This window comes from Neophocaena asiaeorientalis, unplaced genomic scaffold (genome assembly GCF_003031525.2).
Source record: "Neophocaena asiaeorientalis asiaeorientalis breed wild unplaced genomic scaffold, Neophocaena_asiaeorientalis_V1.1 scaffold280, whole genome shotgun sequence".
Lineage (NCBI taxonomy): Eukaryota > Metazoa > Chordata > Mammalia > Artiodactyla > Phocoenidae > Neophocaena > Neophocaena asiaeorientalis.
In genome coordinates, this window is record NW_020185321.1 from 6,814,322 (window position 1) to 6,838,856 (window position 24,535).

Genomic DNA, 24,535 nt, shown 5'->3' on the forward strand with positions numbered 1-24,535 from the left:
TGATGTCAAGCATCTTTTCACATACCTGTTGACCATTTGTATGTCTTTGGGAAAATGTCAATTTAGGTCTTCTGCCTTTTATTTATTTATTTTTTGGCTGTGCTGTGCAGCATGTGGGAATCTTAGTTCCCCAGCCAGGGGTTAAACCCATGCCCCCTGCAGTGGAAGCACAGAGTTTTAACCACTGGAAGGGAAGTCCCTTCTGCCCATTTTTTAATCAGATTTTTTTCTCTTGAGTTGAATGTGCTTCTTATATGTTTGAGTTATTAATCCCTTATCACATGTATGGTTTGCAAATATTTTCTTCCATTCTGAAGCCTGCCTTTTGTTAATTGTTTCTTTTGCTGTGCAGAAGTTTTTTAGTCTGATGGAGTCCTTCTTGTTTATTTTTTCTGCTGTGGCCTGTGCTTTTGGTGTCATGTCCAAAATATCATTGCCAAGGGAATTCCCTGGTGGTCCAGTGGTTAGGACTCTCCACTTCCACTCCTGGGGGCCTGGGTTCGATTCCTGGTTGGGGAACTAAGATCCTGCAAGCTGTGCAGTGCAGCCTATATGTATGTGTGCATGTGTGTGTGTGTGTGTGTGTGTGTGTGTGTGTGTATCATTGCCAACACCAGTTTTCCCAGTGTTTTCTCCTAGTAGCTTTATGTTTTCAGGTCTTACATTTAAGTCTCTAATTCAATGAATTAGAGACTTAATTTTTGTTAGTGGTGTAAGATATGGGTCCAGTTTCATCCTCTTGCATGTGAATATATCCAGTTTTCCCAGCACCATTTATTGAGGAGGCTCTCCTTTGCCTATTGTGTATTTTTGGCTCCTTTGTCAACTATCAGTTGACTGAATATTTGTGAGTGTATTTCAGAGCTCTTAATTCTATTCTGTTGGTCTATGTGTCTGTTTTTATGTCAGTATTAAACTGTTTTGACTAGCTATGTAGTATAGTTTGAAATCAGGACATGTGATGTCTCCAGCTTTGTTCTTCTTTTTCAAGATTGTTTTGGCTATTCAAGGTCTTTTGGGTTCCATACCTATTTTAGAATTGTTTTTTCTATTTCTGTGAAAATGCCAATGGAATTTTGATAGGGATTGCATTGAATCTTTAGATAGCTTTGGGTAGTATGGACATTTTAACAATATTAATTCTCCTGATCCATGAACGCAGAATATCTTTCATTAATTTGTGTCTTCTTCAGTTTCTTTCATCAGTGTCATAGTTTTCACTGTACAGATCTCTCATTTCCTTGGTAAAATTTATTCCCAAATATTTTCTTGTTTTTGATGCTATTTTAAATGGAATTGTTTTCTTTATTTTCTTTTTCATATACTTCAGTGTTAGTGTATAGAAATACAACTGATTTTTGTATGTTGGTTTTATATTCTGCAGTTTTACTCAATTTGTGTATTAGTTCTATCAGTTTTTGGTGGAGTCTTTAGGATTTTTCTACATATAAGTTCATGTCATCAACAGACAAATTTTACTTCTTCATTTTTGATTAGGATGCTTTTTATTTATTTTTCTTGCCTGATTGCTCTAGCACTTCCAGTACTATGTTGAATAGGATTGGTGAGAGAGGGCACCCTTACATTTTTCCTGATCTTAGAGGAAAAGCTTTCAACCTTTCACTACTGAGTATGATATTGGCTGTGAGTTTGTTGTATATGGCCTTTATTATTTTGAGATATATTCCTTCTATACCCAGTTTTTTTTTTGTTTTTTGTTTTTTGGGTTTTTTTTTTTGCAGTACGCGGGCCTCTCACTGTTATGACCTCTTCCGTTGCAGAGCACAGGCTCCGGACGTGCAGGCTCAGCGGCCATGGCTCACGGGCCCAGCTGCTCCGCGGCATGTGGGATCTTCCTGGACCGGGGCATAAACCCGTGTCCCCTGCATCGGCAGGTGGACTCTCAACCACTGCGCCACCAGGGAAGCCCTATACCCAGTTTTATGAGAGTTCTTATCATGAAAGGAATTTTAATTTTGTCAGTGCTTTTTCTGCATCTAATAAGGTGATCCTATGATTTTTATCCTTCAGTCTATTAATGTGGTATACCACATTTATTGATTTGCATCCCAGGGGTTTATTCTTGCATTCCAGGGATAAATCCCACTTGATTAATCCCACTATGATCCTCTTAATGTACTGTTGAATTGGGCTTATTAGTATTTTGTTTAGAATATTTGCATTTATATTCATCAAGGATATTGGCCTGTCGTTTTCTTTTCTTGTAGTGTCCTTATCTGGCTTTGGTCTCAGAGTAATGCTGGCCTTGTAAAATGAGTTTGGAAGTGTCTTTTCCTTTTCCATTTTTGGAAGGGTTTGAGAAGGCATGACATTAACTCTTCTATAAATGTTTGGTGGAATTCACTACTGAAACCATCTGATCCTGAGCTTTTCAGTATTGGGAAGTTTTTTGTTTTTTGTGTTTTTTAAAATATTTATTTATTTATTTGTTGCATTGGGTCTTAGTTGCAGCAGGCGGGCTTTTTAGTTGTGGCACACGGGCTCCTTAGTTGTGGCATGTGAACTCTTAGTTGTGGCATGTGAACTCTTAGTTGTGGCATGCGTGTGGGATCTAGTTCCCAGACCAGGGATTGAACCCAGACCTCCTGCATTGGGAATGCAGAGTGTTAACCACTATACCACCAGGGAAGTCCCAGTATTGGGAAGTTTTTGATAACTGATTCAATCTCCTTACTTGTTAGTGGTCTATTTACATTTCCTATTTCTTCATGATTTAGTATGGGTAGGTGTATGTTTCTAGGATTTACCTCTTCTAGGTTATACAGTTGTTTCTGTATAATTGTTCATAATAGTCTCTTATCTTTGATATCAGTTGTAATGTCTCCTCTTTCATTTATAATTTTGTTTGAGTCCTCTCTTGTTGAATATAGCTACAGGTTTCTCAATTTGGTTCATCTTTTCTAACAACCAATTCTTAGTCTCATTGATTTGTTTTTCTGTTTGCCTTTCTAGTGCCTATTTCACTTCTGCTCTTTTTTTTTTTTTTTTTTTTTTTTTTTGCGGTACGCGGCCTCTCACTGTTGTGGCCTCTCCCGTTGCGGAGCACAGGCTCCGGACACGCAGGCTCAGCGGCCATGGCTCACGGGCCCAGCCACTCTGCGGCACGTGGGATCCTCCCGGACCGGGGCACGAACCCGTGTCCCCTGCATCGGCAGGCGGACTCTCAACCACTGCGCCACCAGGGAAGCCCCACTTCTGCTCTTTTGATAAGATTTTGCTCTTCTGTCTGCTACTTTAGTCCTACTTTGTTCTTTTTCTAGTTCCTTGAGATGTAAAGTTAGGTTAATTATTTTGGATCTTTCTTTTTTCTTAATGTAGGCATTTATCACTATAAACTTCCCTCTTAGAATTGCTTTTGCTGCATCCCACTTGCTCAGTTCTCTTAATGAATAATATGCAGAAAGGAGCATACTTATTAATTTATAGGAGACCAGGACTTCCAACTAGTCAATTAAACCTCTGTGTGTGTTAGAAGGAAATACTAGTAATCCTCATCTGATCTGACAAGCCTTATACGTATTTACACCTTAAAGATTATAGAGATGTCACTGGAATAGCAAATCACCAAGATAGTCATTCAGAATTTCTTACTTTTTTAGAGATGTGAGGTTATTCTCATAGATTTTAGCAATAATCTCTGAAGTCCAGGTATCTTACAAGATTCCATGATAGGAACAACAATTCCAAGGATATATTTTTAATAATATTAGAAAACATAGTAACGTGCTTATAGTTATAAATATTCACGTGCTCTGTATTGGACAGGGTAACAAAGCTAAGCCTTTGTTAATATTCTCTATTTGTCATTTTATCACATCAGAATTTTTATAAGGTAAGAATGATATCTCTTTCATTGTAAATTCTAAGGTCGGGGAGGGGACATCACCTTTTTCTTCTGAGAAATTTTTTGCTAATATTGTTAATTAAATAGATTTGCATTCTCCAGACAGATCTCTGAAATTTATTCATTAGTATTATCAGGCATGGCTATCAAATCCCACAGAACCTACAAAAAGAATTCTTGGAACTAATAGTAATATTAGCAGGATCACAGAGTACAAAATCAGTATACAGAAGTCAGTCATGGACTTCCCTGGTGGCACAATAGTTAAGAATCTGCCTGCCAATGCAGCGGACACGGGTTTGATACCTGGTCCAGGAAGATCCCACATGCTGCGGAGCAACTAAGCCCGTGCACCACAACTACTGAGCCTGCGCTCTAGAGCCCACAAGCCACAACTGTTGAGTCCATGCACCCTAGATCCTGTGTGCCACAGCTACTGAGCCCATGTGCAACAACTACTGAAGCTTGCGCACTCTAGGGCCCGCATGCCGCAACTACTGAGCCTGTGCTCTGCAACAAGAGAATCCACCACAATGAGAAGCCTGTGCACTGCAGCAAAGAGTATCCCCCACTTGCTGCAACTAGACAAAGCCCGTGCACAATAATGAAGACCCAATGCAACCAAAAAAAAAATTTTTTTTTAATTTAAGAAAAAGTCAATCACCTTTGGGACTTCCCCGGTGGTCCAGTGGTTAAGAATCCACCTTCCAATGCTGGGAGCAGGGGTTCAATCCCTTGTTGGGGAACTAAGATCCCACATGCCGTGCAGTGTGGCCAAAATTTTTTAAAAATAATAAAAAATTTCAAAAAGTCATTTTTTCTATATTAGCAATGAACACCTAGAAGTTGAATTTTCAAAAACAATACCTATATGTGTATATATAACTGATTTACTCTGCTGTACACCTGAAACTAACACAACATTGTAAATCAACTATACTCCAATAAAAAATTTTAAAATATAAACATTTTTAAAAAGACATACTTAGGAAATTTCAAGTATTTGATACAGTATGGTTAACTATAGTTGACATGCTGCACATTATCTCTCTAGAATTTCTTCATTCTGCACAACTAAAACCTCGTACTTCAGTTATTTGTGTTAAATGTAGATTCTGTTCATGTCTTGAAAATATTAAATATTTATATTCAATAAAATATGTTTTAAAAAAAATGCCATTTTCAATAGCAACCCCAAAAGTGAAATGCTTAGGTATAAATCTAATAAAATATTTACAGAATCTATGTAGAGAACTACAAAAGAATGATAGAATTCAAATACCTAAATAAATATATTTATTTATGTTTTCACATATAGATTTTTTTGTTCGTGAATATTCAAAGCAGTTTTATTATCACTGGACAAAAACTATAACTCAAATGTCCATCAAAAAGTAAATGGATAGGGCTTCCCTGGTGGTGCAGTGGTTGAGGGTCCGCCTGCCGATGCAGGGGACGCAGGTTCGTGCCCCAGTCTGGGAGGATCCCACGTGCCGTGGAGCGGCTGGGCCCGTGAGCCATGGCCGCTGAGCCTGCGTGTCTGGAGCCTGTGCTCCGCAGCGAGGGAGGCCACGGCAGTGAGAGGCCCGCCTACCACACACACACAAAAAAAGGATAAAGACATTTTTGTACATCCACAAAATGGAATACAAAACAGCAACATAAAAGGGATGAATGTCAAGATAATTATGCTAAATGTAACAAACAAAATACCACTTATATAAAATTGTCGAATATTTATACTAATATGTAGTCACAAAGATCAGTTCTTGCTTGGGGATAAGGAATAGAAAAGAGGCTATATACAAAAATGCACCAAGAAACTTTTGCAGGTGATGAATACGTCCATTATCTTGATATTTCTGCAGGTATATACACATGTAAAAACACAACAGACTACACTTAATTTTTTTTCTTTTGGCTGTGTTGGGTCCTTGTTGCTGTGCACAGGCTTTTCTCTAGTTGTGGTGAGTGGGGGCTACTCTTCGTTGCAGCACGCGGGCTTCTCATTGCAGTGGCTTCTTGTTACAGAGCATGGGCTCTAGGCGCGTGGGCTTCAGTAGTTGTGACACGTGGGCTCTGGAGTGCAGGCTCAGTAATTGTGGCACACGGGCTTAGTGGCTCCACGGTATGTGGGATCTTCCCAGACCAGGGCTCGAACCCATGTCCCCTGCATTGGCAGGTGGATTCTTAACCTCTGTGCCACCAGGAAAGCCCTATTTTTTTTTAACTTTTATTTTATACTGGAGTATAGTTGATTAACAATGTTGTGTTAGTTTCAGGTGTACAGCAAAGTGATTCAGTTATACATACATATGTATCTCTTCTTTTTCAAATTCTTTTCCCATGTAGGTTATTACAGAATATTGAGCTGAGTTCCCTGTGCTATACAGTAGATCTTTGTTGGTTATCTATTTTAAATGTAGTAGTGTGTGTATGTCAATTCCAAACTCCCAGTTTATCCCTCCCCCACCACATATAGATTTTTATTCATGTATTGGATCACTCAATATTGTTAAGGTGTCAGTTCTTTCCAGTTTGAGCTATAGATTTAAGTCAATTCAAATCAGAATACCAGAAGTCTTTTTTGTAGATATCAACAAGTTGATGCTCAAATTTTATGGAAAGGCAATGGAACAGAAGTAGCCAATACAATTCTGGAAAAAATGTTGTAGGATTCACATTATCTGATTTCAAGACTTAATGTAAAGCTACGATAATCAAAGCAGCATGTTATTAGTGAAAGAATAGACATATAGATCAAGGGAATAGAATAGAGACTCTAGAAATAGACTCATATGTATATGGTCAATTGATTTTTTTTTCAGTATAGCACGAAGGCAGTTCAACAGAGAAAGGATAAGTCATTTCAAAACATGATGCTGGAATAATTGAATGTCCATATGCAAAAGGATAAAAAAAAGTAACCCTGACAGAGACCTTATCCCTTAATAAAAAATTAACTCAAAATGAATTATAGACCCACATATAAAATGCTATAAAACTTAGAAAATAGGAAAAATTCTGCATGGCTTTGGGTTTAGCAGTAAGTCAGGTATTTGTAGGATATTCATCAGTTTGGATTTATCTAATGTTTTCTCATGATTAGATTGAATTGATAGATTTTGGAGGGAAGAATACCTCAGTGGTGATGTACCCTCTTCAGCACATTACATCAAGGGATACAATATGTGCTATTACTGGTGATGTTAGCCTTGATCACTTGGTTACAGTAATGTTTGTCAGATTTTCCATTGTAAATTTACTGTTTTTCTCTTTGGAGTTAATAAATTTGGGGAGATACTTTGAAGCTACATGACTATCTTGTTTCTCATTAAACTTTCATTCACTGATTTTAACATTCATTAGTGGATCTTGCCTGCAACAATTAAAATTGTGATTAGCTAATGATGATTTTTTTTACCTTCCTTATTTCTTCTATATTTATAGAATTCTCCTATAAGGAACTGTTGTTCCTACCTCATTTGTATGTGTGTACGTCATTTATATGTGTATGGGTCCATAAATATTTATTATAATACACATACAGACAGATACACAATCCAACATTGTTATTTGGGGTGGGGGGTCAAATTGTTCCTTTAGCCTTCAGGAGCTATTCTATTTTTTATTCTCTTAATTTTTATTTTATATTGGAGTATAGTTGATTTACAATGCTGTGTTAATTTCAGGTGTACAACAAAGTGATTTAGTTATACATGTACATATATCTATTCTTTTTCAAATTCTTTTCCCATTTAAGTTATTACAGAACCTTGAGTAGAGTTCCCTGTGCTTTACAGTAGGTCCCTGTTGGTTATCTATTTTTTTAAAAAAAACTAGTATAAGGAAGTTTATAGCAGCCTTATTCATGATTGCCAAAACTTGGAAGTAACCAAGATGTCCTTCAGTAAGTGAATGGATAAATGAGGTGTGGAACATCCAGACAATGGGCTGCATGGCATGAGGGGTCTAGTTCCCTAACCAGGGATCAAATTCATGCCCCCTGCAGTGGAAGCACAGAGTCCTAACCACTGGACTGCCAGGGAATTCCCTAGTTATCTATTTTAAATATAGTGGTGCATATATGTATATCCCAAACTCCCAATTTATCCCTCCCCACAACCTTTCCCTTTTGGTAACTGTAAGTTTTATAAATCTGTGAGTCTGTTTCTGTTTTGTAAATAAGTTCATTTGTATCTTTTTTTTTTTTAGATTCCACATATAAGTGGTATCATATGGTATTTGTCTTTCTCTGACTTACTTCACTTAGTATGATAATCTCCAGGTCCATCCATGTTGCTGCAGATAGCATTATTTCATTCTTGTTAATGCCTAAGTAGTATTCCATTGTATATATGTACCACACCTTCTTTCTCCATTCATCTGTCGATGGACGTTTAGGTTGCTTCCATGTCTTAGCTATTGTAAGCAGTGTTGCAATGAACATTGGGGTGCATGTATCTTTTTGAATTACGGTTTTCTCCAGATATATGCCCAGGAGTGGGATTGCAGGATCATATGGTAGCTCTATTTTTAGTATTTTAAGGAACCTCCATACTGTTCTCTACAGTGGCTGTACCAGTTTACATTCCAACCAACAGTATAGGAGGGTTCACTTCTCTCCACACCCTCTCCAGCGTTTATTATTTGTGGATTTTATTTATTAATTTTTGGCCATGCCACACAGCATGTGGGATCTTAGTTCCCTGACCAGGCATCAAAGCCGTGCCCCCTGCATTGGGAGCACAGAGTCTTAACCACTGGACTGCCAGGGAAGTCCTGTTTGTGGATTTTCTGATGATAACCATTCTTACTGATGTGAGTTGATATCTCGTTGTTTTCATTTGCATTTCTCTAATAGTGACGTTGAACATCTTTTCATGTGCCCAGCGTATGGTCAATCCTGGAGAAAGTTCCATGTGCACTTAAAAAAAATATGTATTCTGCTGCTTTTAGATGGAATGCTCTATAAATACCAGTTAAGTCCATCTGCTCTAATGTGTCATATAAGGCCTGTGTTTCCTTACTGATTTTATGTCTGGATAATCTGTCCATTGATGAAAGTGGGGTGTTAAAATCCCCCACTATTACTGTGTTGCTGTCGATTTCTCCTTTTATGGCTGTTAGTATTTGCCTTATATATTGAAATGCTCCTGTGTTGGGTACATATTTATTTAAAATCATTATATCTTCTTCTTGGATTGATCCCTTGATCGTTTCGTAGTGTTCTTCTTTGTCTCTTGTAACAGTCTTTATTTTAAAGTCTATTATGTCTGATAAAAGTATTGCTACTCCAGCTTTCTTTTGATTTCCATTTGCACGGAATACCTCTTTCCATCCCCTTACTTTCAGTCTGTATGTGTCCCTAGATCTGAAGTCGGTCTCTTTTACCCATATACATGGGTATTGTTTTTGTATCCATTCAGTGAGTTTATGCCTTTTGGTTGGAGCATTTAGTCCATTTACATTTAAGGTAATTATCGATGTGTATGTTCTTACTGCCATTTTGTTCATTGCTTTGGATTTATTTTTGTACATCTTTTTGCTCCCCTTCCTCTTTTGTTCTCTGTGATTTGATGACCATCTTTAGTGCTACGTTTGGATTGCTTTTTCTTTTTTGTGTATCTATTATAGTTTTGGGATTTGCTGTTCCCATGAGGTTTTGATGTAGCAGTCTATAAATGTATTGATACAAGATTGTTTTAAGTTGCTGGTCTCTTTCCTGCCTAGAGAAGTGCCTTTAGCATTTGTTGCAAAGCTGGTCTGGTGGTGCTAAATTCTCTTAGTTTTTTCTTGTTTGTAAAGTTTTTGATTTCTCTGTTGAATCTGAATGAGAGCCTTGCTGGGCAAAGTGTTCTTGGCTGTAAGTTCTTCCCTTTCATCACTTCTAAATATATTGTGCAACTGCCTTCCAGCCTGCAGAGTTTCTGCTGAAAAATCAGCTGATAATTTTATGGGAATTTCCTTGCATGTTATTTGTTGCTTTTCCCTTGTTGCTTTTTAATATTTTCTCTGTCTTTAATTTTTAAAAATAAATTCATTTATTTATTTTTGGCTGTGTTGGGGCTTCATTGCTGTGCGTGGGCTTTCTCTAGTTGCAGCAAGCGGGGGCTACTCTTTGTTGCAGTGCATGGACTTCTCATTGCGGTGGCTTCTCTTGTTGTGGAGCATGGGTTCTAGGCACACAGGCTTCAGTAGTTGTGGCATGTGGGCTCAGTAGTTGTGGTTCATGGGCTCTAGAGCACAGGCTCAGTAGTTGTGGTGCGTGGGCTTATTTGTTCTGCAGCATGTGGGATCTTCCCAGACCAGGGCTCAAACCCGTGTCCCCTACATTGGCAGGTGGGTTCTTAACCACTGCACCACCAAGGAAGCCCTTGTCTTTAATTTTTGTCAATTTGATTAATATGTGTCTCAGCATGTTCCTCCTTGGGTTTATCCTGCCTGGTACTCTGTGCTTCCTGGACTTCGGTGACTGTTTCCCATGTTAGGGACATTTTCAGCTATTATCTCTTCAGATATTTTCTCAGGTACTTTCTCTCTCTCTTCTCCTTCTGGACCCCTATAATGAGAATGTTGGTACGTTTAATGTTTTCCCAGAAGTCTCTTAGACTGTCCTCATTTCTTTTCTTTCTTTTTTCTTCATCCTGTTCCACAGCAGTGATTTCCACCATTCTGTCTTCCAGATCACTTATCCATACTTCTGCCTCTTTATTCTGCTGTTGATTCCTTATAGTGTAGTTTTCATTTCAGTTATTGTATTGTTCATCTCTGTTCTTTAGATCTTATAGCTGTTTATTAAACATTTCTCATATCTTCTCAGTCTGTGTATCTTAACTCTTAACATGGCCAGGGTGGAACTTTTTGACATTCCAAAACTGATTCTTGCATGCCTAATTAGAGAAAGTGGGCTTAATAAAACATCTTTTCAAAATTCTGACCCTGAGAGAACAAAAGTAATTTTGGGAGAAAGTTTGAAGTTGAAACTCTTATCATGTCCTTGAAATGTAAACACATCCTACATTTCCTGAGACTACAGTCTTAGCTCAACTAGTAGAAACTAAAACTGAAAAAAGAAAAAAAAAGGGAAAAGAGGCCTTTTAAAACTCGAGCAGGAAAACTATGAGACCTCTGTGTCTATTTGGATATATGTATGTCTGTGTGTACATTATAAATATGATATGTCCCTACCTCCAGATGATATTACCAAAAATAATTTGTAAAAGAGCTGTATTTAATTGACTTAAAAGTAAGTACTTAGAAATCAAATACTTCTGAATGTAACTCAAGCTATCCCAAATTTTTAAATGTTCATATGATCTGAGATTAATCTTTAATAAGTGAAAACAAGTTTTAGTTGATGGTTTAATTAATATAGACACATCTTTAAAGTCATCAACATTAAATATAATACTTTTATTGTACCTAGGTTTACTAAATGACAATAAGCTCATGTTACCTCTGTTATAAAATTTGTCAACAAGATAATTAACTTGGTATGATATTTTCATAAGTAATGAAATAGAGATAAATGGGATCAAAGTATTTGGGTGAACTCTTTAAGAATGATTACGTTTTATGATGTGTCTACCTGAAAACAATTTCTCCAGATTTTTGTTAACTTGAAACCTCACAGTTCTGCTACATTAAGTTAAATGATGGCAATTCATTGACTGTCTAGATCACTTTTTTTTTTTTTTTTTTTTTTGCGGTACGCGGGCCTCTCACTGTTGTGGCCGCTCCCGTTATGGAGCACAGCCTCCGGACGCGCAGGCTCAGCGGCCATGGCTCATGGGTCCAGCCGTTCCGTGGCATGTGGGATCTTCCGGACCGGGGCACGAACCCGTGTCCCCTGCATCGGCAGGCGGACTCTCAACCACTGTGCCACCAGGTAAGCCTTAGATCACTTTTAATAAGATAAAATACTGAAACATTTATTGCTAAAGAAATCTATATTGACTTACTTTAGACCTCTTATTACAGAGAGGCTAAATATGTTTGAGATTATTAATAATCTTCTGCATTATTTTTGTACATGTATCTTTTGCATTATTATTGAAATATTGTACTATGAAGTGGCATATACTTCTAGAAATTATTTTAAAAAGGGAACTGTGAGGGACTTCCCTGGTGATCCAGTGGTTAAGACTCCATGCTCTCAGTGCAGGAGGCCTGGGTTCGATCCCTTGTCAGGAAACTAGATCCCGCATGCCGCAACTAAAGGATCCTGCGTGCCGCAGCTAAGATCCAGCACAGCCAAATAAATAAATAAATATTAAAAATAAAAATACTTCAGGACTTCCCTGGTGGCACAGTGGTTAAGAATCCACCTGCCAATGCAGGGCACATGGGTTCGATCCCTGGTCCAGGAAGATCCCACATGCCACAGAGCAACTAAGCCTGTGCACCACAACTACTGAACCTGTGCTCTAGAGCCCACGAGCCACAACTGCTGAGCCTGTGTGCTGCAACTACTGAAGCCCATGCACCTAGAGCCTGTGCTCTGCAAGAAGAGAAGCCACTGCAATGAGAAGCCTACGCACCACCACAAGGAGTAGCCCACGCTCTCCACAGCTACAGAAAGCCCACGCTCAGCATTAAAGATCCAATGCAGCCAAAAATAAATTTTTTTAATTTTAAATAATAAAAAGGGTACTGTGAGAAAAGAGTTTTAGGCATGGTCAGGACTAAAATTAGATTGAATTTAATTAAAGGGATGAATTTTAATATTGAAAATAAAATGGTACAAAACTAGAATTTGTGTTTTTCTCTGTAAAGAGGATAAAATTTTCTTGTACTATTGATCTGATTTTGATAACGTATTGTACAGTTTCTTTACCTCTTAGGCAGTCTGTTGTGCCTTTCTGAATTTGCCCTTGAAATCTTTTATTGTCACTTTGGTTAAATGAATAAGTATTGTTTCACAGTGATTTATGATCTTACTTGGTCATGTGTTTAAAACCTTTTGATATCTTTGAAAGACTTCCTCAAATCAAATTCTAAATGAAGTTCTTCTGATCTCTAGCTAACTTTGGGATGCTTCAGAGGGCCTCTGAACATCTCAAAGGGAAATATTAAACTAATTAGATTTATCTGGTATGTTAAATTACCTGGGAAACGTGGTGAAATGAGTAATGATAAACCTTCTTAGATTATATTGTATGGGTTGTTAATATAAATATTCTAGAAATTATACGAAGTTCCTAAAATTTGAAATGTCCTGGTGTGTAGTCAGTCATAATTCTAGTTATTATCTTAAAATGTTGTATGTCACAGAAATAGTGAAATTTCCATGACAGTGGCATGTAATCAGGTCTTCAACCATGTTTTGTGTTTTTTAAATATTTATTAGTCTGTGCTGGGTCTTAGTTGCAGCATGTGGGATCTTCGTTGCCATGTGCAGGATCTTCACTGCGGCATGCAAGATCCTTCAGTTGCTTCATGCAGGATATTTTATTTGTGGCATGTGGACTCTTAGTTGTGACATGTATGTGGGATCTAGTTCCCTGACCAGGGATTGAACCCAAGCCCCCTGCATTGGGAGCATGGCATCCTAACCACTGGACCACCAGGGAAGTCACTAACCATGATTTTAAGTCTTTTAATTTATAGGCATTTGCTGTCTTACTCTTATGCTTTTGCAAAAATGCTTGTAGATGAATTGCCTTTATGCTCCAAAGCAAAATTAGACCCAGAAGTGAAAGGACTTCCACTTTTTATGAGGGCTGTTTCAACAGTGGCTTTCTTGTGTAAGGTTACTGAAGAAATAGAAATGGGGTCTCCTTTAACTATTTATTATATGTCCCACACTCAGTTGAGTGTCTTCTAAACTCTTACCACACTCAGCACTATTCTGTAAGATGACTAACTTCTTATGAAATATTGTTGCTTTCTGCACCTAATATTACTTTGGTTCAATGTAATAACCTTAACCTTGCAACTTTGCTTCCAGAACCACAGAAAGAAAACACATGACTGCATTTTGTTAACTGATTATCATCTTGCTCCCAGGAATGAATTACAAAAAGCTCCTATTGGTAATGCTGATCTAATTTGAATTACAGATGTGTCCTACTTAAAGAATGAGCAGGTACATTACCAAGTTGGATATGTAGTAATGCCCACAGTGGACATAAATGAAAGCTCTTATATACCAAAAACAAAGTCAGCAGAATAACCTCTATTAATTGCCTTAACCAGAGCTTGCCAACTAAGACCAGATAGCAGTTATTTATACTGACAGTCACTATGCCTTTGGAGTAGCACATGACTTTTGAATCCTATGGAAACAATGAGATTTTTTAACCTCTTCAGGACAACCTATTTTTTTTTAATTTTTAAATTTAATTTTATTTATTTTTTTATACAGCAGGTTCTTATTAGTCATCAATTTTATACACGTCAGTGGATACGTGTCTATCCCAATTGCACAATTCATCACACCACCACTCACACCACCCTGCCGCCTTCCCTGCTTGGTGTCCATACGTTTGTTCTCTACATCTATGTCTCAATTTCTGCCCTGAAAACTGGTTCATCTGTACCATTTTTCTAGGTTCCACATACATGCATTAATATACAATATTTGTCTTTCTCTTTCTGACTTACTTCACTCTGTATGACAGTCTCTATATCTATCCACGTCTCAACAAATGACCCAATTTCGTTCCTTTTTATGGCTGAGTAATATTCCACTGTATATATGTACCACATCTTTATCCATTCGTCTGTTGATGGGCATTTAGGTTGCTTCCATGACCTGGCTATTGTAAATAGTGCTGCAATGAACATTGGGGTGCATGTGTCTTTTTGAATTATGGTTTTCCCTGGGTATATGCCCAGTACTGGGATTGCTGGATCATATGGTAATTCTATTTTTAGTTTTATAAGGAACCTCCATACTATTCTCCATAGTGGCTGTATCAATTTACATTCCCACCAACAGTGCCAGAATGTGGCTTTGTCTGAAATCAGGGAGCCTGATTCCTCCAGCTCCATTTTTCTTTCTCAAGATTGCTTTGGCTATTCGGGATCTTTTGTATTTCCATACAGATTGTGAAATTTTTTGTTCTAGTTCTGTACCAGTGGTGTGTTTGATAGGGATTGCCTTGAATCTGTAGATTGCTTTGGGTAGTAGAGTCATTTTCAGCCTGGGCTTTTGTGTTTTGGAAGTTTTTAAATCACAGTTTCAATTTCAGTGCTTGTGATTTGTCTGTTCATATTTTCTATTTCTTCCTGGTTCAGTCTCGGAAGGTTGTGCATTTCTAAGAATTTGTCCATTTCTTCCAGGTTGTCCATTTTTTTTGGCATATAGTTGCTTGTAGTAATCTCTCATGATCCTTTGTATTTCTGCAGTGTCAGTTGTTTCTTCTTTTTCATTTTGAATTCTATTGATTTGAGTCTTCTCCCATTTTTTCTTGATGTGTCTGGCTAATCGTTTATCAATGTTGTTTATCTTCTCAAAGAACCAGCTTTTAGTTTTATTGATCTTTGCTATCATTTCCTTCATTTCTTTTACATTTATTTCTGATCTAGAGGGGATTAGTGCCTGTGTTCTGGTGGATGAGGCTGGATCTTGTCTTTCTGGTGGGCAGGTCCATGTCTGGTGGTGTATTTTGGGGTGTGTGTGGCCTTATTATGACCATATAATTTTATCATATGATTTTATGATTTTTGGGTGTGTGTGGCCTTATTATGATTTTATGCTAATGGATGGGGTTGTGTTCCTGTCTTGCTAGCTGTTTGGCACAGGGTGTCCAGCACTGTAGCTTGCTGGTCATTGAGTGGAGCTGGGTCTTGGTGTTGAGATGGAGATCTCTGGGAGATTTTCACCGTTTGATATTATGTGGAGCTGGGAGGTCTCTTGTGGACCAGTGTCCTGAAGTTGGCTCTCCCACCTCAGAGGCACAGCCCTGTCACCTGGCTGGAGCACCAAGAGCCTGTCATCCACACGACTCAGAATAAGAGGGAGAAAAAAAAAGAAAGAAGGAAAGAAAAAGATAAAATTTAAAAGTTATTAAAAAAGATAAGTATTTTTAAAAAGTTTTTAAGTAATTAAAAAAAAGAAAGCAAGAAAGAAGAGAGCAACCAAACCAAAAAGCAAATCCACCAATGATAACAAGTGCTAACCATTATACTAAAAATAAATACAAACTAAAAAAAAAGGACGGCCAGAACCCTAGGATAAATGGTAAAAGCAAAGCTATACAGAGAAAATCACACACAGAAGCATACACATACACACTCACAAAATGAGGAAAAGGGAAAACAATATATATGTCATTGCTCCCAAAGTCCACCTCCTCAATTTGGGATGATTCTTTGTCTATTCAGCTGTTCCACAGATGCAGGTACATCAAGTTGATTGTGGAGATTTAATCTGCTGCTCCTGAGGCTGCTGGGAGAAATTTCCCTTTCTGTTCTTTGTTCGCACAGCTCCTGGGGTTCAGCTTTGGATTTGGACCCGCCTCTGCATGTAGGTCACCTGAGGGCGTCTGTTCTTTGCTCAGACAGGATGGGGTTAAAGGAGCAGCTGATTCGGGGGCTCTGGCTCACTCAGGCCAGGGAGAGGGAGGGGTACGGAGAGCAGGGCAAGCCTGCGGCGGCAGAGGCAGGCATGACGTTGCAGCAGCCTGAGGCATGCCGTGTGTTCTTCCGGGGAAGTTGTCCCTGGATCACGGGACCCTGGCAGTGGTGGGCTGCATGGGCTCCCCAGAAGGTGGGTGTGGATAGTGACCTGTGCTCACACACAGGCTTCTTGGTGGCGGCAGCAGCAGCCTTAGCGTCTCATGCCTGTCTCTGGTGTCTGTGCTGATAGCTGAGCCTCGCGCCAGTCTCTGGAGCTCCTTTAAGTGGCGCTCTTAATCCCCTCTTCTCGCGCAACAGGAAACAAAGAGGGAAGAAAAAGTCTCTTGCCTCTTCGGCAGCTCCAGACTTTTTCCCAGACTCCCTCCCGGTTAGCTGTGGCGCACTAGCCCCTTCAGGCTGTGTTCACGCAGCCAACACCAGTCCTCTCCCTGGGATCCCACTGAAGCCAGAGCCTCAGCTCCCAGCCCCAACCCATTCCAGCGGGTGAGCAGACAAGCCTCTCGGGCTGGTGAGTGCTGGTCGGCACTGATCCTCTGTGCAGGAATCTTTCCGCTTTGCCCTCCGCACCCCTGTTGCTGTGCTATTCTCTGTGGCTCTGAAGTTTCCCCCTTCCCCCACCCGCAGTCTCTGCCCACGAAGGGGCTTCCTAATGTGTGGAAACCTTTCCTCCTTCACAGCTTCCTCCCACTGGTGCAGGTCCCGTCCCTATTCTTTTGTCTCTGTTTTTTCTTTTTTCTTTTGCCCTACCCATGTATGTGGGGAGTTTCTTGCCTTTTGGGCAGTCTGAGGTCTTCTGGCAGCGTTCAGTAGGTGTTCTGTAGGAATTGTTGTATTTCTGATGTATTTGTATTTCTTGCCTTTTGAGCAGTCTGAGGTCTTCTGCCAGCGTTCAGTAGGTGTTCTGTAGGAATTGTTCCACATGTAGATGTATTTCTGATGTATTTGTGGGGAGGAAGATGATGTCCATGTCTTACTCTTCTGCCATCTTGAAGCTCCTCTTGTTATATTCTAATTGGCCTTACATTACATTTCTTAATGAACGAACATCTTTATGATGTTTAGTCTTCCAATTGTTTACCTAAAACAATATATCAGCCAGTTATTTTACCAGCAAAGTGGGTTTATTTGGGAACAGCAAAGAATTGCGATTCAGGACATGCAATCTATGATGGCAAACCACAGGCAAGTCCAAAGGAGAGAGTTTTTTGTTTTGTTTTGTTTTGTTTTATAGAGGAGAAGAGGGAGTGGGAGTGGCTATTACGAAGAGTTCATTGGAGGAAACCAGGAGTTTGAAGTGAGTGGCATTTTATTGGCTGAGTTGTGACAGTAGCTCACTGGCTGGGCTGTTGCCAGGAAAGGAAAAATTCTTCCTCCTACTTGGTAGTAAAGTAGTATCCTTCTTCCTGTTGGAGATGCAAAGTACCTCTCTTCCTATTGGGTATGCAATTGACATGAGTGGTTGGTTTTAAGAACTCCGCCTCCTGGCCTCCCAACTCCTTTTTATAAATTAGTTTGTTTGTTAATTTTCACAGTTTGCCCTTTTGATCATGATCTCTCTCTGACACCTGAAACTAACACAGCATTGTAAATCAACTGTACTTCAGTTAAAAAAATAAAAGATCTTTCTCTGAAAGCATCGTTGATCAAGAGTCAGGCTTTTCCCGGTTCAGCAGCCTTTTCTCCCTCAGTGCTAGGAAGGACCTTTCCTGGGTGTCCTGTCTCATACTGGCTGGAAAGTGCACAAACTGGAAATCTGTTGAGATCACATTTGAGTAACAAGGAGTATATTTGCAAAGTTTTGTTAAGTGTCTACTTAGGAATGGAATTTGGTGACACTGGATATATATGTTGAACTGGGATACTTTCAATTTTCCTAAGCAGTTTTGCTAGCTTGCATTCCCACTATTAGTGTACAAGAGAATTCTTCTTGTTATGCAACCTTAAAGGCATTTGATATTGTTTCTCTCCCATCTTTTCATTTTAGCCATTCTGTTGAGTAGTTGGTAGCATTGCGTTTTAATTCAAATTTCCCTGAAAATTGCAGTATTGCTTTATTTTTGTTGACTATTTGGATACCCTTTTTTAATAAATGCCCATTGAAGTCTTCCACACAGTGTTCTATTTGGTTAGCTGGGTTTTTTCTTACTGGTTTTTAGTAGTTGATTTTTATTCTGGATACAACTTGAGATATATCTGTATCTATATAGCTAAATATCTATGTATAGCTATCCCTATCTATATATACCTATACCTCCACACATTAATCTAACCATCACCCATTAATCTTTGAAATCTTCCTTGCTTTTTTGGTACAGGAAATCCTGGACTCAACTCATACCTTCTCTGCTTCAGATCAGAAATCCACAAGTACTCCAAAGAAACTAGGGTTGGGGTGTGTGTGTGTATTTCATATATAATATCTTGCATATGATGGCTTACCTCTTACTCTTATTGATGACTTTGATGAACAGTAGTTCTTAATTTAGAAAAGCAGAAAATGTGCTTGTTTTTTCCTTTTGAACTATCAACTTTCCAAGTAGAGTTATTTAAATAGCCACCTTGCTGACATTGGAAATGCTCTTTCACATATATATATATTCATTGATTAAATGCATTTCAATGAATGATCATCCATCTCCCTCCCTCACTCTTGCTCTCTCCTGTTGTCTCACTGTTAGCCTGGCTTGCTTCCTAAGCTGTTTCCTATGTTATTTTGACATCACTCACTAATCTGTGCAATCTTCCTTACTTTTTGGCACAGGAAATCATGGACACACATACCTTCCTTGCTTTAGATTAGGAATCTGCAAATTCTCCAAAGAGCTCAGGTTGATATTAGTAGGGAATAATACTTAAAGACCACAGTTTGGATGATAGGAATGTGCATTACTGTTACCTTTCCTGGGGAATAATTCGTTGACAGGCTTCTCTGTTTCTTCAAGAGAAGTTGGTCTATTTACACTTTATCTTTTTTTTTTTTTTTTTTTTTTTTTTGACGGGCCTAGCTGCTCCGCAGCATGTGGGATCTTCCTGAACCGGGGCACGAACCCATGTCCCCTGCATCGGCAGGCGGACTCTCAACCACTGTGCCACCAGGGAAGCCCAACACTTTATCTTTTTTAGAGTTGGTTTTGATCAGTTCTTTTTCTAAAACAAAAACAAAAACAAAAAACTATTTCACATATAGATTAAAATTTATTTACAAAATAATCTTGCATAATTAAAAAAATATATTCTTTTAGACATTTCCCCTTTGTCATTTAAAAGTTTTCTCTTCCTCTTTTTTCTTTATTAGGTAGGCCAAGAATTTATTTCTCTTACTGATTTGTTTTTAAGAATCAGCTATTTTATTTGTTTACCCCATCTTTTTGTATTTTTTGACTCATTACATTTTGTCTTTATTCCTTTCTTTTGCTTTACTTCAGCTTACATTCCTTTTTTATCTTTTTGTAGGGTGCTTAGTTCAGTCTTATATTTAGGTTAATATAACCATTTAAGTCTTTGACTTTTTTTCTGAGCACTAAATTGGTATGCCATCCATTCTGATGTTATTTTTGTCATCAAAATTTTCTAGAAAGTCTGATATTTTAATTGTTTTTAATATTTAGGCTGTGCCAGGTCTTAGTTGGGGCACACAGGATCTTCGTTGCGGCATGCAAACTCTTAGTTGTGGCATGCATGCAGGATCCAGTTCCCCAACCAGGGATCGAACCCAGGCCCCCTGCATTGGGAGCACAGATTCTTACCCCCTGGACCACCAGGGAAGTCCCTGATATTTTAATTTGTATTTCCTCATTGAAACAACAGTTGCTTAGTTAAGTACATTGTTTACAAATAGAAAAGCTTTTAATTTTTTGCTGTTATTATTTAAATTTTTATTGTGTTATATTCAGAGATTGTTTCAAACTCCCTCCATTTTTATACTTATATTGTAATCACAGAAAATTTCTTCTCCATTCATTTCAAATTGAACCTTACATCCACTATTTAGATTTTTCGTAGGCTCTTCTCTTATCTAGATTGCCACCCTCTAGGTTTTATCCCAAATATCCTTTTTAATAGATTCCCTGACACTCCTAGTTTCCCCAGACAATTTCCTCATACCATTCACTTACTCTGCTCTCTCCAAAATTGTAGTCTCCTTGTTCAGTTTTTAAATAACTGTTCAATATGATACATAACTGCTATAATATCTAAAAATCATTCAGATACTTTTCCATAAAGAATAAGAATGGTTGGTTCTAGATGTAAGGGGATAGAAGGGAAATCTGTGAAATGTTATGAAGTAAGCAGACTGAGCATCTAGGAGGGTTGAATATAGTGAAACTCAACTGAATATATGTTAATTATACACATCTCTATGCACAGCAGGGAATGAACAGTATTGGTGGAGACATCTCTGTTTGATTGGATAACTGCTTAAAGAATTATTAGGTAAAACAAGGACCTTTTTCCTTTTACACATTTGGCTGAGCTACCTTGAATTTCCTTTAGTTCCTATATATATAGGAAGTAAAGTAGGAAAAAGTGCACTTAACCACTGCAGTAAGGTATGAGACTAGAGGTAGGGAGAAATGTCTTTTGAGTGTTGTGAAATTATTTAAGTGATAATTATGATATTCAACTGCATTACAGTGACTTTGTAATATTTTCTTCTAGTATCATAGTTTGACAGTTATCATTTTATTCTAAAGTTAATCATTTAACACCTGCTATGTCCCGGTGAATTTATTTATTTTGAATGAAATAGGAATTATATCTTCCTTTGGGATGGTTTGGGAATCAGAAACAGCAAAGCAAAGCAAAAAGTAATGTATATATGTTGAAAACTGTGACATGAAGAAAAGAATCATGATGTTGTGATTGAGAATAAACATGGATCTACTTATAGTCAGCAGGGCAAGCATTTCTTTGCAAGAAATGTTTAACCTAAGATGAAAGGATGAATAGTCAGCCTTTCACTGAGCCCAGGAGAGGTGATTCTTAGGAGATGAAATAGCCTGTAAAAAGCTGTATGAAATGGAAAGGTTGTGGGCATAATCTAGGAGCTGAACAGTAGCAAGTGTCCTAAGAGAGTAAAGAGGACAGTTTCTTCCAGAGAAGTCTTTAGGTAAGCAAAGGCCATATTATATTCTATGGTAACATGTTTGGATTTTATTCTAAGAGTAAAGGAAATGATTAATATTATTAAATGGGAACTCCTAAACTTTGATTTATATTGGAATCATCTTGTGAAGTTATTAAACATGTAGATGCCCAATTACTCCTTTAGATTTGATTCACCTTGGTCTGGGGTGGTACCCAAACAGCTGTACTTGTAAGAAGCTCTCCAGATTATTCTGATTGACACCTAAATTTCAAATCACCAAAGTCTTACACAATCTCTCATTATTCTCTCAGCTCATATTGTTTTGACTTAAAACTACCTAATTATATTGAAAGTTCTTTAAGCCATTTATTTCTTTTCAAGAATTGTTTTCGTTTTGTATCCTATTTTTAAGATAGAAACTGTATGTTTTGCTGGCTGCTAGAAAGTTATCTTTGTTTGCTTTTTTGCTTTCTTTTAGGTTTACTCTCCAGGTATAAGACCAAGAAGTTATCTCCAGAGGATATTTATGAAATCAGTTTATCCCGATGGAAGATAATAGGAGGAAGTAAAACTCCTTGTCTTAAAGGATCTATTTTGAGGAATGAGTGGCAGAGCAAAAGTGAGTTTGAGGGTCAACAGGGACCTCGAGATAGATATTTCAGTCAAATGAAAATCATCTATAACATGCCAACATGTAGAAAACATTCATCTTTTACTCTGAATCAGAGAATTCATAATAGAAACTTCATGAATATAGGGAATGTGGAAAACCCTTTAGTTGTGGCTCAAATTTTGTTCAACATGAGAAAATTCATTCTGGTGATAAACTTTTGATTGTAAAGAATGTGGGAATACCTTTAAAAGTGTCTATCGGGAGTTCCCTAGCTGTCCAGTGGTTAGGACTTGGTGCTTTCACTGCCGTCGGCCCAGGTTCAATCCCTGGTCGGGGAACTAGGATCCCGCAAGCCACGCAGTGTGGCCAAAAAAAAAAAAAAAAAAAGTGTCTAAGTGTACATCAGAAAATTCATACTGGTGAGAAACTATGAACGTAATGTATATGGGAAGGTCTTTAGTTGTAGCTATCAGCTTACTCTGCATCAGAGATTTCATACTGGTGAGAAACCCTATGAATGTCAAGATTGTGGAAAAGCTTTTCTACTTGTTTTTTTCCTTACACAGCATCAGAAAATTCATACAGGCAAGAAACCCTGTGAATGTAAGGAATGTGGGAAAACTTTTAGTGCATGTGGTCAACTTACCTGTCAGGAAAAAATTCATACAGGCAAGAAGCCCTGTGAATGTTAAGGAATGTGGGAAGGCCTTTAGACTTGATTTTTACCTCATTGAACACGGAAGAATACATACAGGTAAGAAACCTTATGAATGTAAGCAATATGAAAAAACCTTTAGTGTGTGTAAACAGTTTAATTGACATAAAACAGTTCATACTGGTATAAAACCTTTCGACTGTAAGGTATGTGGGAAGGCTTTTAGTTGTAATGACAACATTAGAGTACATCATAGAATGCATACTGGTAAGAAATCATATGAATGTAAGGAATGTGGGAAGACTTGTGGGAGTATATTCTCAAGCTAGTGTACATAAGAAAATTCATACTGATGTGAAACCCTACAAATGTATAGAATGCGGGAAGGCCTTTAAATTTAGTTTCTATTTTACTGAGCAGATAATTCACACTGGTGAAAAGCCCTATGAATGTAAAGAACGTGGAAAGGCCTTTATTCATAGAACAGATCTAAAAGAACATCTGAGAATTCATTCTGGTTTAAAACTCTATGTATGTAAAGAATGTGATAAGGCCTTTAGTTGATGTGGACAGTTGACTCAACAGCAGAAAATTCATATGGCTATAAAACCCTATGAATGTAAGGAATGTGGAAAGGCCTTTAGTCATATTGGAGACCTTAGACCATATCAGAGAATTCATATTGGTGAGAAATCCTGTGAGTGTAAAGAATGTGGGAAGGCCTTTAGACTTAATTCATACTTTACTGAACGTCAGAATTTTCATACTGCTGAGAAACCCTCTAAGTTATGTAGGAAGGTCTTTAGACAACATTCACATCTTTATTGGCATCAGAGAATTCATAATGTAACGTAATATAGGAGAGCCTTTCCATGTCACTTTCTGTTTACAGAATAGCAAAATATTCATGCCAGAAAGAAATTCTGTGAATGTGACTTTTTCCAGACATGTTAATTTAATAAGTGTGTAACAGCCTTCTAATACCTCTCAATCCTTCTTAAATTTTAGGAAGTTCGTATTAGGAAATAAACCTGTTAATGTAACTGTTAACCAAGAATTCCAAGAACAGAGACCTGGTTGAAGAAAAAAAGGAAAAAAGCGCTTTTATTTGGGGTTTGTTAGAACTGCAGCCCAAGAAACACAACCCACTCGAATTGCGTTCTGCTGGACTATAAAATGGGGTAGGCTTAAAAAGGTAAAAAACTGCAAAGTTACATAAGTTGTCAAGAATTAGGATGTGAGCTGGCAAGAGGTAAGGCTGCTTGTTAAACAAGGATGCTTTGGGGTTCACAATGATTACATAATTGTGTCAGGGGGTGGGAGACTTTTAAACTACAAGGTTGCAACTAGCAGCTGCTAGCAAATACTGTTTTGAAAACAGCTGGTGCTGTCCTTGAGTTTAATACAATTCAGAGAAAATTCAAGTTCTCAGTGATGCATGAATGTGTCTCAGACCAGATCCTCAGTGTCTGCCAGATTACATTTTTGTATGCCTGAACTATGAATACTCTATTATAATTTCAATTTGTCATCAAACTAATTGTGGGGAAGTTTTTAATCAATGACATATACTTATCATCATTGCCTTTACTATCTGTGTGATAGTGGGCAACACATTTACCCTTCTGGGTGTCATTTATAAAATGGTACCCACCTAAAAGTGTGGTTGATAGTTTATAACATGTACAATTTTGCAAAAACTACCTGGCCAAAAAACTCCTTTGA

The 24,535-nt window shown here is 38.0% G+C and overlaps 1 pseudogene; it reads left to right on the forward strand.

The window, feature by feature from the left end:
* Window positions 1-7,016: 7,016 nt before the first annotated feature.
* Window positions 7,017-23,892, forward strand: LOC112392398 (zinc finger protein 540-like; annotated as a pseudogene).
* The last annotated feature ends 643 nt before the right edge of the window (window positions 23,893-24,535 follow it).